General features: G+C 40.5%; 1 protein-coding gene across 1 annotated transcript in view; it reads right to left on the bottom strand.

The window, feature by feature from the left end:
- Usp32 (Ubiquitin specific protease 32) overlaps positions 1-16,681 on the bottom strand; it is an 837,997-nt gene that overhangs the window by 137,097 nt on the left and 684,219 nt on the right. The window lies entirely within an intron of this gene.

Here is a 16,681-nt window from a genome sequence, read left to right as displayed (position 1 = left end):
AAGGATAGGTGGAATAGGACCAGGGTATGTCTGCCAGAATTAAAAGTTGCTGATGTTGTAGAGCAGACAGCATCTTTTAAGGGCACAAAGGGTAATACTGTTGTACATTGGCACTTATGAAAGTAGTTCATACTGCCTGTGTTGGTTGACGTAGAAGCAGTTAGAAATGGCTATACAGTCCTATTCGTTTTAGGAAAGAGAAGAAGAATTCTGCAAGATTTGATTTTTCTCCTATGATATAGCGACAAAGGTTGCTTTAAGCTTGCCTGAGAACTGAATGCCACTAGTCGAGTATTTTATATAAAGTACATTCAAAAAATATGTGTTTGACTGTGAGTGGTGTCAAACTGAGGAGGGTCATTCCCTGAGAAAAGGAACAGATGGTTAAATGAGTATGGCTGATTCTGGCTCTGGCTAGAATTACTTCTTCTTGTCTGTTTGCAATGAGGCTGGAAGCCCATAATTTTGGTACAGGTTTAATTTGAAGTAGTTTAGTATGAATTTGCACTTGCCATTAAAAAGTCCAATGACCTTTACATATACTTTGTATAATCATTTTATAATCTGTGAATGGTACTACGGAATTTGTTGGGGCTGTTTCTCTTCTTATTTGGTTTTTAGGAGTTATTTGTTAGTTATTTGGTTTTTTAGGAGCATTAGTAACTAAGCCCACATTGCTCCGGGATATGCGGTGGTCATTCCCTGACCTTTCTGCATCCTCCGTATTTGGTGGTGATGGGCTCGAACCCCGGTCTAATCAAGAAGCATGTGCTATGCACTGCTGTTCCTTCCTACCTGGCTACAGAGGCACCCTGGTTTTTAGGAGCATTAGCAACTAAGGCCATATTGCTCCGGGAAATGCGGTGGTCATTCCCTGACCTTTCCGGATCCTCTGTTTTTGGTGGAGACAGTCTCGAACCCCGGGCTAATCAAGAAGCGTGTGCTACGCACTATTGCTCCTTCCCACCTGGCTACGGAGGCACCCTTGTTGGGGCTGAGCTGGATGGATTTTTGACAGCATCATCCGCAATTTCATTCCTTGCTATTCCAGTATGGCCTGAGATCCAGCAGAAGATAACCTTTTGTTGATGCTCTCTCTGTTCTAAGCTTTAATAACGGGTGAGTAGGTGGGGAATTGTTTTGCATGGCTAATAAGGAACTTTGTGAGTATGTGTATATTATGCTTTTTTGAATTGACATATGGAAAATATTTTCTAAAGCAAGCTTTATGGCATACAATTCAGTCATGTAACTACTACAGTCTGTTGGAAGAGATAGAGAAATGGTAGTATCAGGGAGCATCATTGCTGCACCTGATCCACTCTCAGACTTGAATCCATCTGTATATATTTTAGCAAAGTCAGGATAATGTTGAGTATGCACAATGTGTAGCCGTTGGATTTTAATGTCTGATAGAGAGTGTTTTCCCCACTGGTGGAAAAAATTGTCACAAGATGGCATCATGACAGACCATGGAGGGTCAGGATCTATAGGATCTTGCAAGATTTTACTGAAGTGTATATCCCAATCTTCTGCTAGTTGTTTTAGCCTAATACAAGCAGGCCAAACTGTCTGTGGTTTGTTTCTATTATATGATTCATTCTCATTGCAAACAAAGGGGCACTGAGAACAGACAGACCCTTGTGGAATTCCTTCTTCTTGGATAAAGTTTTGAGAGGGTTCCCCAATAACGAACTTGAAAGGATCTCTGTTGAAGGAAATTTTGAATAAAATACGTTAAATTACCTCTCAGGCCAAGAAAATGTAGATCCTTTAAGATACCGAAATGCCATGTAGTGTCAAAGGCTTTCTAAACGCCAAGACAGACCATGACGAAATGTTCCTTTTTGATGAAAGCATTTCTGATGTTTGTCTCGGCTTTGATCATGAGATCCAACAACGATTGATTTTTCCAGAATCCAAATTAATTGTTGTTAATCAAGTTTTGAGACTCGAAGAATGAAGTGAGATGGCAATGTATCATTCTCTCTCTCTCTCTCTCTCATTGTCTCTTTTGCTGAGACAGCTGGTAAGGGATATCGTCATGACTGAGGCGAACGAACGAGGCTCTTGCCACAGTTCAAAGCTGAAAGGGATGCCAAAAGAAAGATTAAATAATTGCCAATGTTGCCATCATTAACAGTAGGGTGCAATTTTCCATTCTTGCTTCAGGTACTAAATTGGCTCAGCATGGCCCTAGCCAGCAGCTGTTTCTTGAGTTTGTAAGAGATTGCTGCAGCTCAAGCAAGGTAAATGGTTGATTATAAGATAAAGCAGAATTGTCACTGAAATTCAGTCTGGATTTCTCTGTAATGGTATTACATTTTTGAAATAATTGTTCACTGTTGCAGCTCAAGCATGGTAAATGGTTGATAAGATAAAGCAGAATTGTCAGTGAAATTCACTCTGGATTTCTCTGTAACGGTTTTATGTTTTTGAAATGATTGATCATATTATACTCTTTTATTGTATATTATGCTTTTTTGAATTGACATACGGAAAATATTTTCTAAATAGCATATAATTTAGTCATGTAACTATACTACATGACTAAATAAAGACAACAGAGAAAATACAATTCCCAGTGCATTTGATATTTCTGTAGCATTAGAGAGCTCTTGTCCATTCCAGTTCAGTAGTGGGGTGGATAAAGGTGGAAATTTACTGTTCAAACATTTTATTTTTCCCCAGATTAATCTGATATCGGAATTTTTATTAATTGACGAGGCGAATTTAATCCAACTTTCTTTTCTTGCTTTATGTAGTAGTAGTAGTGGCATGTGACGCAAGAAAGCAAGTGTATGAGCTTATGCAGCATCAGCCAAAGGGGGGGGGAATCACACCATTCCCTCCAAATGCCTGTCCAGTTCCTCCTTAAATTTATTCAACCTATCAACTTCCACAACGACAGATGGAAGTTTGTTCCAGCAATTAACCACCCGCTGGCTAAAGGCAAATTTCTGCACATCTATTCTACATCTGTCTTTTCTTAATTTGAATTTATGCCCCCTTATGTTCGTAATCTGAACAAGTGGAAGGATCTCATTAGAATTCAGCGTGCTCAACCAATTCAAGACCTTATACACTTCAATCAGATCACTGCGCAGGTGCCTAGTCTCCAGCCACAGCAATTTGCAGAACTTAAGCCTCTCTTGGTAATAGGATCCCTTCATTCCCCTCACCAATCTTGTTGCCCTTCTCTGTACACGCTCAAGTAAATCTACATCCTTCCTAAAATGAGGCCTCTAGACCTGTACGCAGTACTCAAGGCGTGGCCTGACCATTGCCTTATACAGAGGGACAATCACCTCCTTCTCCCTGCTAGCAAAATTCCTATATATCATTGACAAAACCCCATGACCTGCCCTGGCAGCCTGTCTGCATTGCTTAGAAAACTTCATATCTGACTGCACAATTACTGCCAGGTCTTTTTCATTTTCTACCACCTTAAGTGTAGTACCACAGAGTTGGTACGTTTCTGTGGGATTACTACTACCTATATGCAGTACTTTGCATTTTTCAAGGTTAAACTTCAGTTGCAATTTCTTAGCCCATCTGCCCAAATTATCTAGATCCTGTTTCAGTAGCACACCGCCATTACTGTCATTAACAACCCTGCCAACCTTTGTATCATCTGCAAACTTCGACATTAAGCCTGATATACCTTCATCAATATCATTGATAAATATACAAAACAACAGTGGACCCAATGCCGAACCCTGTGAGACTCCACTAATAACATTAGTCCACGAAGAGCAACACCCATTGATTACCACTCTCTGTCTTCTCCTACTTAACCATCCTTTTATCCATTGTAGCAACTTACCCTTAATACCATTCTGCTCCAATTTGTACAATAGTCTTCTACGCGCAACTGTGTCAAAAGCTTTCCTGAAATCCAAATATATGATATCGAAATTATTTTTTGCATCCAGTTCCTTTGTAACCACATCATAATATCCTATCAAATTTGTCAGACAAGACTTTCCCTTAACAAACCCATGCTGTGTCTGAATTATTGCTGCAGTCTTGTCTAGATGATTCTGCAATGCATCTTTAACCAGTGACTCCATTATTTTACCCGGAACAGAAGTTAAACTAACTGGTCTGTAATTACTCGTGTCACCCTTCGATCCCCCTTTGTGAATTGGGGATACATTTGCACATCTCCAGTCAGTGGGAACCTCCCCTGAGTCCAAGGATGCTCTCATAATTATGGCTAAGGGTTTGCTTAGTTGCTTTGCCGCCTCTTTTAATATAACTGGATAGATCCCATCCACCCCCAGGTGCTTTTCTTATGTTTAACTTCGAAAAATCATTAAGTATCCTGCTACAATTTGATAACCTTCTGCCATTTTCAAACCTTAATAATTCCTCATGTGTGAATGTAGATGCAAAATACTCATTCAGTTTGTTTGCTGTATGAGCAGGATCATCAACAGTCGAACCATCGATGTCAAGTGGCCCAATCAGATTCATTCTCTTCCTTTTAGAGTTTATATAAGTAAAGAAATCGTTGCTGTTTTTCTTAGCATCTTTTGCCAAGGATTTCTCGTAATCTGCCTTTGCCTGCCTAACCTCCTTTGTGACCTGATTACAGACTAGCTTATATCTGCCATAGGCTTCTGAGTCGCTTGATAATTTATATGCATCCCATGCATTTTTCTTCTGTGTTAGTTCATTAGTTCATTAGATAACCATTTAGGCCTAAACCTTGAACAATATTTCTTAATAGGTATGAAACTTTTAGTAGCATCCATGATTAATTCCTTGAATGCTTCCCACTTAGAATTTACTGTTGGCAACATCAACTGATCCCACTGTACAGAATTTAAAAACTGTCTGAGACCACTGTACTCACCTTTACAGAAGCAAAAACCCTTTCCTTTACCCCTGATGGTAATTAAATCTTTAAGTAAATCCCACATCAGTACACTGTGATCACTGCCACCTAGTGGTTCCTTTATCTGCAAATTCTTAATACACGAATGATCACTGCTGATAACCAGATCAAGAGTATTACTTTCTCTGGTTGCCTCTTGAACATGCTGCTATAACAAGCTTTAGCTCTAAGCTGTTTATAGTTAATAAGATTGGATGTGATTGGATATTTGAGGAAAAGGTTCCATGCTTTATTTTTCTCTTTTTTGCATTGTTGCAATTTTCATTCCACCAGTAATTTATTTTTGGTCTATTTCTTACTTGATGTTGAGGAATGGCAGTGCCAGCATTTGATTCGTGATTTGCTCGTTAACACTGTTGATGGAACTGGAATGAATGATATGTGCATTCTGTATTTTTTCAGAATGCCGGTCAGTCGGTGAAAATTTCCATTTAATTGTATTTTCTTTTGGGAAGGAATAGGATATTCGAATTTTGCAGATTAACAGATAATGGTCGCTGCTATAAAGATCACTCAGAGTTACCCAATCTATACTTGGAAAGAGGATTCGGTTGGGAAACAAATGGAAAGGTCTACTGCAGATGTGGAACCTGTAGGGAGATGCATATATGTAGGAGATCCAGTATTTAGTAACATTAAATACTGTCTATTGACCAGCATTTGGATAAGCTTACCTCGTCTGTCTGAGGTGGGAGAACCCCATAATGGATGATGTGCATTAAAGTCTCCTAGTAAACAAAATGGAGATGGTAACTGCATAACAAGATCTTCCAGTTCCTGAATAGTATATTGATGATTTGGCAGAAGATAAATTGCAACCAATGTCAGAGTAATACCATTAACAACATGCGTGGCAACTGCTTCTAAGGATGTTTGTAATGGAATGCGTCTTAAATCCACGAGTATTGCTACCCCTTCATGAGTGTTATTGGAGTCAGCCCTGTCTTGCCTGAATACAGCGTAATTTTTGATTGAAACTGAGACCAGAGATGTTAAATTAGTTTCTTGGAAGCACATTGCAAGAGGTTTGTAGTGGTGAATTAATTTGTGTATATCATCGATGTTACTGCGAAGACCTCTAGAGTTCCATTGGATAATATGTTCCATTATTTGGTTTTGTAAGTGGAAGATGAATCTGTCGGCTTTTTATGTGTGGGTTGTTTATAACGGTCAGGTTTAGATTTTTCTTTTCTGGGAAAATTGGGATGTCCTGAATCATTTTTATCTTCCATATCACCATCTGCATGTAATTCAAGAAAATCTTCTTGGTTGGGCATATCACCGGTATCCATGCTTGTTGGTTGTGGCTGCTTCACCTCAACAGGATCTGATTTTTGCAATTTTTCTGCCACTTTACTGTAGGTTAGGAGGTTTTGAATTGGAATTGTGAGTAGCGTATTATTACTTTGGTTAACTGACTGTGATTCAGAGGTAGGCTGAGTCGATAGTACTGATCGAGCCCAGTCAGCGATTGATTTGTTGGGAGAAACTGACACTTCTGTCTGACATGTTACTGATTTGTAACTATGGGTATTAATTTTACTTGTCTTCTAGATTCTTAAAAGATACTCTATTTTTAGTTTTGTATTTCTGTATTTTTTTCCTAACTTCAAGAGATCACAATATTTGGAGTATGCTGGATGACTATCCCCGCCTTACATTCTAATTGAGTATGAGTTTTGCAACTGCAGTTTGGACATGTTGCATCTCCACGGCATGCTGTCTGGGAGTGACCAAATTTCTGACATTTGTAGCATCTTAGAGGATTCGGGGTAAAGGGCCAAACATGGCAGTTTAAATAACCTGCTTTGACTGAAGCTGGTGATTCGGTGAATTGAAGGTGAAAATTATGCTATGTGTTGGGACTAAGATGCTGACTTTTCTTACCCCAATTCTCTTGGCCTGAGTTACATTTTGATCCTTTAGTTCCTGGACTATTTCTTCCTTGGAAATGTTTATAGGTCCCATTCACTGATCACTCCCTTGGAAGAATTCAGGATGTTATGTGGAGTGAAGTGAATTGGAATTCCACTTAAGGAAGTAAGTCTTAACAGTAGGTCAGAGTGCCTTGGGTGAGAGGCCTCTATTAGCAAGTCTCCAGATTTAAGAACGTTTTACCATTTTTGGAGATGCTGCTGCATTTTCAAGACATCATTGTATGGTGAAAGGGGAGAGCTTGCTGACAGGTTGTGAAGACAGAGAATGGATGATCAGGAAAAAATGGAGATTCCTGCTTTGTTTGCATCCTTTTTAAGTCTTTTTGACAGCGAGATGTCATGATCAGTTTCATGGCTGTCATGTTGAGAGCTTTTTGGCTCTAATCATGAGAAGTCATTAGTGTCCATGTTTACTCCTTTTAGCTATGGGAGAGGGACTTTCTTCTTCCAGGTTACCAGCCCTGCCACGTGGAGGCAGGAGCGGTGGCAATAGTTGTTGTTATTTGGTTTTTAGGAGCATTAGCAACTAAGGCCATATTGCTCTGGGCATATGCGGTGGTCATTCCCTGACCTTTCCGCATCCTCAGTATTTGGTGGTCAGGCTCTCAGCTGCCCACATCAACGCCAGAGCTTGCACTTGGGCATCGCGTGACACAGAGACAACCCCTAAGGCAGAATGCGCTGGTCCCGAAGGAACTAGTAGTTATTGGTGACTCTATTGTCAGGGAAACGGGGAACATGCTTTGTAAAAAAGATAGGTGGAACAGGACCAGGGTATGTCTGCCAGGGGCAAAGGTTGATGACGTTGTAGAGCGAATATCATCTTTTAAGGGCACAAAAGGTGATAGTTGTACACGTTGGCACTAATAATATTAAGAGTAGGAGACCGGCAGAATTACTTAACAAGTACAGGTCACTGTTGAACAAAAGCCGAGAATTAGGGTTGAATTTGAAAGTGTCTGCAATTCTGCCCAGACACGATAGGAGGAAGTATATGATGAGAGCCTTGTCGATCAATTCGGCCCTGGAAAGATTGTGCAAGGCTCAAGGGGTAGAATTTTTTTCAGCCTGGACTGTACTTGTTAACAGGAGAGATTGCTTCTACAGGGATTGGATACACTTAAATAGAAAGGGTGCAAGAATATTTGCTGATGCTATCGAGGCAGTGTTAGGTGGGTCGGAAAACTGCTAGCTTGGGGGGAGACAAAGACCAATAGATTGACAGTAGCCACTGGCAGAGGTGAAAGAGATTCTTGCACTGCTTCTATTAGAATGAGCAGAAGCCTGAAAAACAAGATGCATGGTATTTCAGAGACTGCTGGGAGCCATTGCGGTACAAGTAAACACATGGGTTGTGTTAGGGTAGCTAAGAATAGAAACAGGTGCAGGTATACTTGCGTGTACACCAATGCTAGGAGTTTAGTAAATAAATTTGATGAATTTGAGATATTGCTCAAAACATCGAAGGCAGATATTATTGGGATATCAGAGACTTGGTGTCACACAGATATAAGGGATGCAGAACTGCAATTTGGGGAGTACAACGTCTACAGAAAGGATAGACAGGATAGGAAGGGAGGAGGGGTTATGCTATTAGTTAAGAAGCACATGAAAACCAAGGAAGTGAAGCCAGTCGACATCGCTGGACAGTGCAGTGTGGAGTCAGTTTGGTGTGACATAAACATTGGGAGATCAAAATTGAGAGTAGGAGTGTGCTATAGGCCTAATGACTCTGATGAGTATAATAAGGAACTGTACAGGGAAATAGAGTGGGCCAGTAAATCAGAGTGTCTTATAATGGGAGATTTTAATTTCCCAGATATTGACTGGAATCTGGGGGCTGGTTACTCACACACTAGCAGGACTTTTGTGGATTTATTGGATGATTGTTTTCTACATCAGCATGTTCGGGAGGCAACTAGAGGGAGTAATACTCTTGATTTGATTATCAGCAGTGATTCTTCATGCATTAAGAATCTGCAGATAAATGAACCACTAGTGATCACAGTGTGCTGAAGTGGGATTTACTCAAAGAGGTAACTACCATTAGGGGTAAAGGGAAGGGTTATTGCTTCCGTAAAGGTGACTACGATGGACTGAGACAGTATTTAAATTCTATACAGTGGGACCAACTGATGATGGTACCAACAGCAAATTCAAAATGGGAAGCATTCAAAGAACTTATCTTGGAAGCTACTAGGCTTTACATACCAACTAAGAAATATTGTTCAAGGTTTAGGCCAAAATGGATGTCAGATGAACTAATGAGGCATATGGCAGAGAAGAAAAATGCATGGGATACATACAAATTAACACATGACACAGAAGCCTATGATAGATACAAGTTGATATGCAACCAAGTTACAAAGGAGGTTAGGCAGGCGAAGGCAGATTACGAGAAATCCTTGGCAAGATATGCAAAGAAAAACAGCAAAGAGTTCTTTACTTATGTAAACTCTAGAAGGAAGGGGATGAATCAGATTGGTCCACTTGATATTGATGGGTCAAGTGTTAATAATCCTGCTCAGGTAGCTAACAAACTAAATGAATATTTTGCATCGACATTCACACATGAGTAGTTATTCAGCGAGGGGAATGCCAGAGGTGTATTCAACTCTAGCAGTAAGCTACAGAATCTTGAAATAACTGGGAGTAAAGTGGAGGAGAAACTGTTGAAGATAAACACAAGAAAGGCACCCGGGGTGGATGGGATCTATCCAGTTATATTAAAGGAGGCAGCAAAGGAAGTAAGCAAACCCTTAGCCATAATTATGAGAGCTTCCTTGGACTCAGGGGAGGTACCCATAGACTGGAAATGTGCAAATGTGACCCCAATTCACAAAGGAGGATCAAAGGCTGACACAAGTAATTATAGACCTGTGAGCTTAACTTCTGTTCCAGGAAAATTAATGGAGGCACTGGTTAAAGAAGCACTGCAGGATCATTTAGACAAGACTTCAGTTATAGCTCAGACACAGCATGGTTTTGTTAAGGGGAGGTCTTGCCTGACCAACTTGATTGGATACTATGATGCAGTCACAAAAGAACTGGATGCAGGGAATAGCTTTGATATTATATACTTGGATCTTAGAAAGGCTTTTGATACTGTTGCACATGGAAGACTGCTACACAAATTGGAGCAGTGTGACATTGGAGGCAAATTGCTGCTATGGATAAAGGGGTGGTTGAGGGGGAGAAGACAGAGAGTGGTAATCAATGGACACTGCTCATCGTGGACTAATGTTATTAGTGGAGTCCCTCAGGGCTCAGTGTTGGGTCCATTATTGTTTTCTGTATTTATAAATGATATTGATGATGGTATATCGGGCTTAATGTCCAAGTTTGCAGACGATACAAAGATTGGCAGGGTTGTCAAGGACACTACTGACACTATGCTGCTGCAACAGGATCTGGAAAGATTGAGCAGATGGGCTGAGAGGTGGCAAATGAAGTTTAACATTGACAAATGTAAAGTACTACACATGGGAAACAGCAACCCCAGAGCAACGCATCAACTCTGTGGTACTACACTGACAGTGGTAGAGAATGAAAGGGACTTGGGGGTGGTTGTGCAGGCAGATATGAAGTTCTCTGAGCAGTGCAGACGGGCTGCAAGAGTAGCTCATGGAGTATTGTCAATGATATACAGGAATTTTTCCAGCAGGGATAAGGAGGTGATTATTCCATTGTATAAGGCAATGGTCAGGCCACACCTAGAGTACTGTATACAGGTCTGGAGGCCTCATTTCAAGAAGGATGTAGAGCTGCTGGAACGAGTACAGAAAAGGGCAACAAGATTAGTGAATGGAACAAAGGGGCGCTCTTACGAAGAAAGGCTTAAGTTTTGCAAATTACAGTGTCTGGAGACTAGGCACCAGCGAGGTGATCTGATAGAGGTGTATAAAGCCTTGAATGGTTTAAGCATGCTCAATGCTGATGGGATTCTTCCTCTAGCTCAGAAAAATCACCTGAGAGGGCATAAATTCAAATTGAGGAAAGACAGATGTAGGATAGACGTGCGGAAATTTGCCTTTAGCCAGCGGGTGGTTGGTTGGTGGAACAGACTTCCATCCCTTGTGGTGGAGGTTGATAGCCTAAATAGGTTTAAGGCTCAGCTGGACAGGTTTTTTTTTGTTTTGTTTTGTTATTTGGTTTTTTAGGAGCATTAGCAACTAAGGCCATATTGCTCCGTGAATATGCGGTGGTCATTCCTGACCTTTCCGCATCCTCTGTATTTGGTGGTGACGGGCTCGAACCCCGGTCTAATCAAGATGCGTGTGCTACGCACTGCTGCTCCTTCCCACCTGGCTACAGAGGCGCCAGCTGGACAGGTATTTTGAACGAACAGAGGGGTGAAGTGGTGGAAGTGGTTTTTTTTTTTTTTTTTTTTTTTTGGCTGATGCTGCATAAGCTTGCTTTCTTGCATCAAATGCCTCTACTAATGCTAATGCTAATGGTCATGGGCTCGAACCCCAGTCTGATCAAGAAGCGTATGCTACATAGGTGCCACCAGTGACCAAGCGGTTATTAAAGTTAGTAGAGTAAGTTAGTATTTAATATAGATACCAAAAAAATAAAGGTGGATTCCCTTTCTGGGTTCTTCCTTCAGCCTTTTTAGGCAAAGAACCACTTTAAGTGAACAAAACAGAAGAAAATCACACAACAAAAATAAGACTATCACTTTCAAAGAGTACTCTATGAATCGCAGAGAAAAATTGCTTGTCACTATTGCTTGGGGCCAAATGAATATGACGAACAATTGTACAGAGAAATAGAATGGGCCAGTAAATCAGAATGTCTTATAATGTGGGATTTTAACTTCCCAGACATTGACGGGACCCTGTAGGTTGGTGACTCGCACACCATCAAGACTTTTTTGGATGATTGTTTTCGGCAGCAGCAGCATGTCTGAGAGGCAACCAGAGAGAATAATGCTCTTGATCTGGTTATCAGCAATGATCATAGTGTACTGATATGGGATTTACTTAAAGATATAATTACCATCAGTGGTAAAGGGAAGTATTTTTGCTTTCATAAAGGTGATTACAATGGTCTCAGACAGTTTTTAAATTCTATTCAGTGGAACCAACTGAGGATGTTACCAAAAGCAAATTCTAAATAGGAAGCATTCAAAGAATTAATTATGGAGGCTACAAGGCTTTTCATACGATTAAGAAATACTGTTCAAGGTTTAAGCCTAAATGGATGTCAGATGAACTAATCAGACTCGTGGCAGAGAAAAATATGCACGAGATGAATAAAAATTATCAGGCGACACAGAAGCCTACGGCAGATATAAGCTAGTCCGTAATAAAGTCACAAAGGTTAGGCAAACGAAGGCAGATTACAAGAAATCTTTGGCAAAGGACACAAAATATTCTTTACTTATATAGACTCTAGAAAGAAGGGGATGATTTTTGGGAACGAGATTAACCACAAGTAGGAGAAAATTTTAGAGCTCCAGGAAACGGATGTCAGCTTTATATTTTTGCCATTTTATTGACTTAATTTTTGTATTATTTTATTTTCTAGAAGTAACTTTATAATCCTAATCACGCTCCTTATTTTATTTTGAATTTAGATAGTGGGTTTTCAAGTTAATAGTGTCTGTACAGCCTTGCTATAGTATATTAGATTGATACAGAATAGCATAACATATATCCTGAACTATATAGCGTAAGGTATAACATAAAACTAGATAGCTTTATACGTAGCACTGTATTAGGAATCTGTTAGGTTAGTATAGTATTATCAATTAATCAATAAATTATTAATCTTACTAAATAAACTCTAGAAGGAAAGGGATAAATCAGATTGGTGCACTGTATATTGATGGTTCAACAGTTGAGGATCCTGCTCAGGTGGCTAACAAACTAAACAAGTATTTTGCATCTACATTCACACATGAAGTTATTCAGGAATGGGAATGCCAGAGATGAAGTAAACTCTGGCAGTGAGCTAGGTTTTAGTAATAATTGAGAGGAAAGTGGAGGAGAAATTGTTCAGGATAAACATAAAAAAGGCACCTGGGGTGGATGGGATCTATTCAGCTATACTAAAGGAGGCAGCAAAGGAAGTAAGCAAACCCTTAGCCATAATTATGAGAGCTTTTTTGGACTCAGGGGAGGTACCCATAGACTGGAGATGTGCAAATGTGACCCCAATTCACAAAGGAGGATCAAAGGCTGACACAAGTAATTATAGACCTGTGAGTTTAACTTCTGTTCCAGGAAAATTAATGGAGGCACTGGTTAAAGAAGCACTGCAGATTCATCTAGACAAGACTTCAGTTATAGTTTGGACACAGCATGGTTTTGTTAAGGGGAAGTCTTGCCTGACCAATTTGATTGGATACTATGATGCTGTCACAAAAGAACTGGATGCAGGGAATAACTTTGATATTATATATTTAGATCTTAGAAAGGCTTTTGATACTGTTGCACATGGAAGACTGCTGCACAAATTGGAGCAGTGTGGCACTGGCGGCAAATTGCTGCTATGGATAAAGGGATGGTTGAGGGGGAGAAGACAGAGAGTGGTAATCAATGGACACTGCTCATTGTGGACTAATTTTATTAGCAGAGTCCCTCAGGGTTCAGTGTTGGGTCCATTATTGTTTTCTGTATTTATAAATGATATTGATGATGGTATATCAAGCTTAATGTTCAAGTTTGCAGACAACACAAAGGTTGGCAGGGTTGTTAAGGACACTACTGACGCTATGCTGCTGTAACAGGATCTGGAAAGGTTGAGCAGATGGGCTGAGAGGTGGCAAATGAAGTTTAACATTGACAAATGTAAAGTACTACATATGGGAAACAGCAAACCCAGAGCAACGTATCAACTCTCTGATACTACACTGACAGTAGTAGAGAATGAAAGGGACCTGGGGGTAATTGTGCAGGCAGATATGAAGTTCTCTGAGCAGTGCAGATGGGCTGCAAGAGTAGCTCATGGTGTCTTGTCAATGATATACAGGAATTTTTCTAGCAGGGATAAGGAGGTGATTATTCCCTTGTATAAGGCAATGGTCAGGCCACACCTTGAGTACTGTATACAGGTCTGGAGGCCTCATTTCAAGAAGGATGTAGAGCTGCTGGAACGAGTACAGAGAAGGGCAACAAGATTAGTGAATGGAACAAAGGGTTGCTCTTATGAAGAAAGGCTTAAGTTCTGCAAATTACAGTGTCTGAAGACTAGGCACCCACGAGGTGATCTGATAGAGGTGTATAAAGGCTTGAATGGTTTGAGCATGCTCAATGCCAATGGGATTCTTCCTCTTGCACAGAATAATCACCTGAGAGGCCATAATTTCAGATCGAGGAAAGACAGATGTAGGATAGATGTGCGGAAATTTGCCTTGAGCCAGCGGGTAGTTGGTTGGCGGAACAGACTTCCATCCCTTGTTCTGGAAGCTGATAGCCTAAATAAATTTAAGGCTCAGCTGGAAGGTATTTCGAACGAACAGAGGGGTGAAATGGGAGCGAGTTTTTTTTTTTTTTTTTGGCTGATGCTGCATAAGCTTGCTTTCTTGCATCATATGCCTCTACTAATGCTAAATTTCATTGTTAATTGAATTTTAATGAAACGGAATCATGACTCAGATTAGAGCAGAAAGTAGTGTGTGTGCTGTGGCTTGGGGAAGAACCGAAGGGGACAATTCTCGAAGGTATCAATAGTCTAAAAAAATCTGCGAAATGTGAAATGTTTGTGAGACTTTCTTGAACAGGACATGATCTAACCAAGGAGGATGTCTTTTTTTGTGTGTGTGTGTGTGTGTGTGTGTGTGGGAGGTGCAGTATGAAGAAATTGGGCACCAACTCAGCGTTCTGATGGACATCTACAATAGTTTGAGGTGTAGGGTAGATGCCCTTGAAGAAATTAATATGAAGGGCCTATTAAGCTCACAGCTGCCCAACTCAATGCTAGGGCTCACTCCTGTGCATCAGGCAACACAGCTGCAATGTCCAAGGCAGAATGCACTGGTTCCACAGGAGCCAGTTATTGTCAGTACCTCTATTGTCTGGGAGACAGGGAATATATTATACAAAAAGGATAGGTGGAACAGGGCATGTCTGCCAGAGGCGAGAGCTGATGATGTTGTAGAGCAGATATCACTTTTAAACAGCACAAAAGGTGATATCGTTGTACATGTTGGCACTAATGACATTAAGAGTAGGAGATCTGAGGAATTACTTAACAATTACGGAGCAGCATTGTCTGGGAGACAGGGAATATATTATACAAAAAGGATAGGTGGAACAGGGCATGTCTGCCAGAGGCGAGAGCTGATGATGTTGTAGAGCAGATATCACTTTTAAACAGCACAAAAGGTGATATCGTTGTACATGTTGGCACTAATGACATTAAGAGTAGGAGATCTGAGGAATTACTTAACAATTACGGAGCAGCATTTAGAAAAAGTCACATGTTAGGGTTAAATTTGAAAGTGTCTGCAATTCTGCCCAGATATGATAGGAGGAAGTAATATGATGAGAGCTTTGTCAATCAATTCGGCCCTGGAGAGATTGTGCAAGGTTCATGGGGTTTTTTCAACGTGGTCTGCGCTTGCTAACAGGAGAGAATGCTTCTACAGGGATGGGATTAAATAGAAAGGGTGCAAGAATATTTGCTGACGCTATCGAGGCAGTGTTAGGTGGGTCAGAAAACTGCTAGCGTGGGGGAATTCACAGACTAAAAGATTAACAGTAGCCGCAGGCAGAGGCGAAAGTGATCCTTGCACTGTTTCTATTGGAATGAGCAGCCTACAGAGCAAGTTGCTAGGGATTTCAAGAACTGCTGGGCAGCATCATGGAACAAGTAAATACATGGGCTACGTTAAGGTAATTAAGAATAAGAACAGGTGCATGTATACTTGCATGTATACCAATGCTAGAAGTATAGTAAATAAATTTGATGAAGTTGAGGTGCTGGTCAAGAATTTGAAGTGTTTCTGTACAATGTGTACAGAAAGGATAAGCCAGGATAGAAAGGGAGGAGGAAGTGCATCCAGAAATTGACATTGGACAGTGCAATGTTGAGAGTAGGAGTGTGTTAAAGGGCTAATGACCCAAATGAGTACAACGAACAATTGTGCAGAGAAATAGAGTGGGCCTGTAAATCAGAATGTCTTGTTTTTTTTTGTTTTTTTTGTTAGTTGTTGGCGCATCGGCTTTTGTGGCCACATTGTACCTCCCAAAGTTTTTTGCATTTTCTACTCTGATCCAAGCCCGAGGTGGGATTCGAACCCGCGACCTTTGGGTTCCCAGGCCAGAATGCCTTGTACTAGGGGATTTTAACTTGACAGATTAAGGGCAAGTTGCTACAATGGATAACGGGATGGCTGAGTGGGAGAAGACAGAGTGGTAATAATTGGACTCTGCTCTTTGTGGACTAATGTTATTAGTGGAGTTCCACTGGGTTCGGTGTTGGGATCACTGTTGTTTTGTTTATTTATCAATGATATCGAAGAAGGTATATCAGGCTTAATGTTCAAGTTTGCAGATGATACAAAAGTATATCAAGGTTGTTAATGACAGTAATGGCAGTGTGCTACTGCAATAGGAAGTAGAAAAGCTGGGCAGATGGGCTGAGAAGTGGTAACTGAAGTTTAACATGGACAAATGCAAAGTAATGCATATGGGTAGAAGTAACTCCAGAGAAATATACCGACTGTGTGGTTCGACACTTAGGGTGGTAGAAAATGAAAAAGACCTGATAGTAATTGTTCAGTCAGATATGAAGTTTTCTGAGCAGTGCAGATAGGCTGTCAGAGCAGGTCATGTGGTATTGTCAATGATATACAGGAATTTTGGTAGTAGGGAAAAGGATGTGATTATTC

The sequence above is a fragment of the Mastigoproctus giganteus genome, chromosome 1, assembly GCF_048544385.1.
Source record: "Mastigoproctus giganteus isolate SK-2022 chromosome 1, ASM4854438v1, whole genome shotgun sequence".
Classification (NCBI taxonomy): domain Eukaryota; kingdom Metazoa; phylum Arthropoda; class Arachnida; order Uropygi; family Thelyphonidae; genus Mastigoproctus; species Mastigoproctus giganteus.
This window is presented reverse-complemented; position numbering and strand designations above follow the sequence as displayed.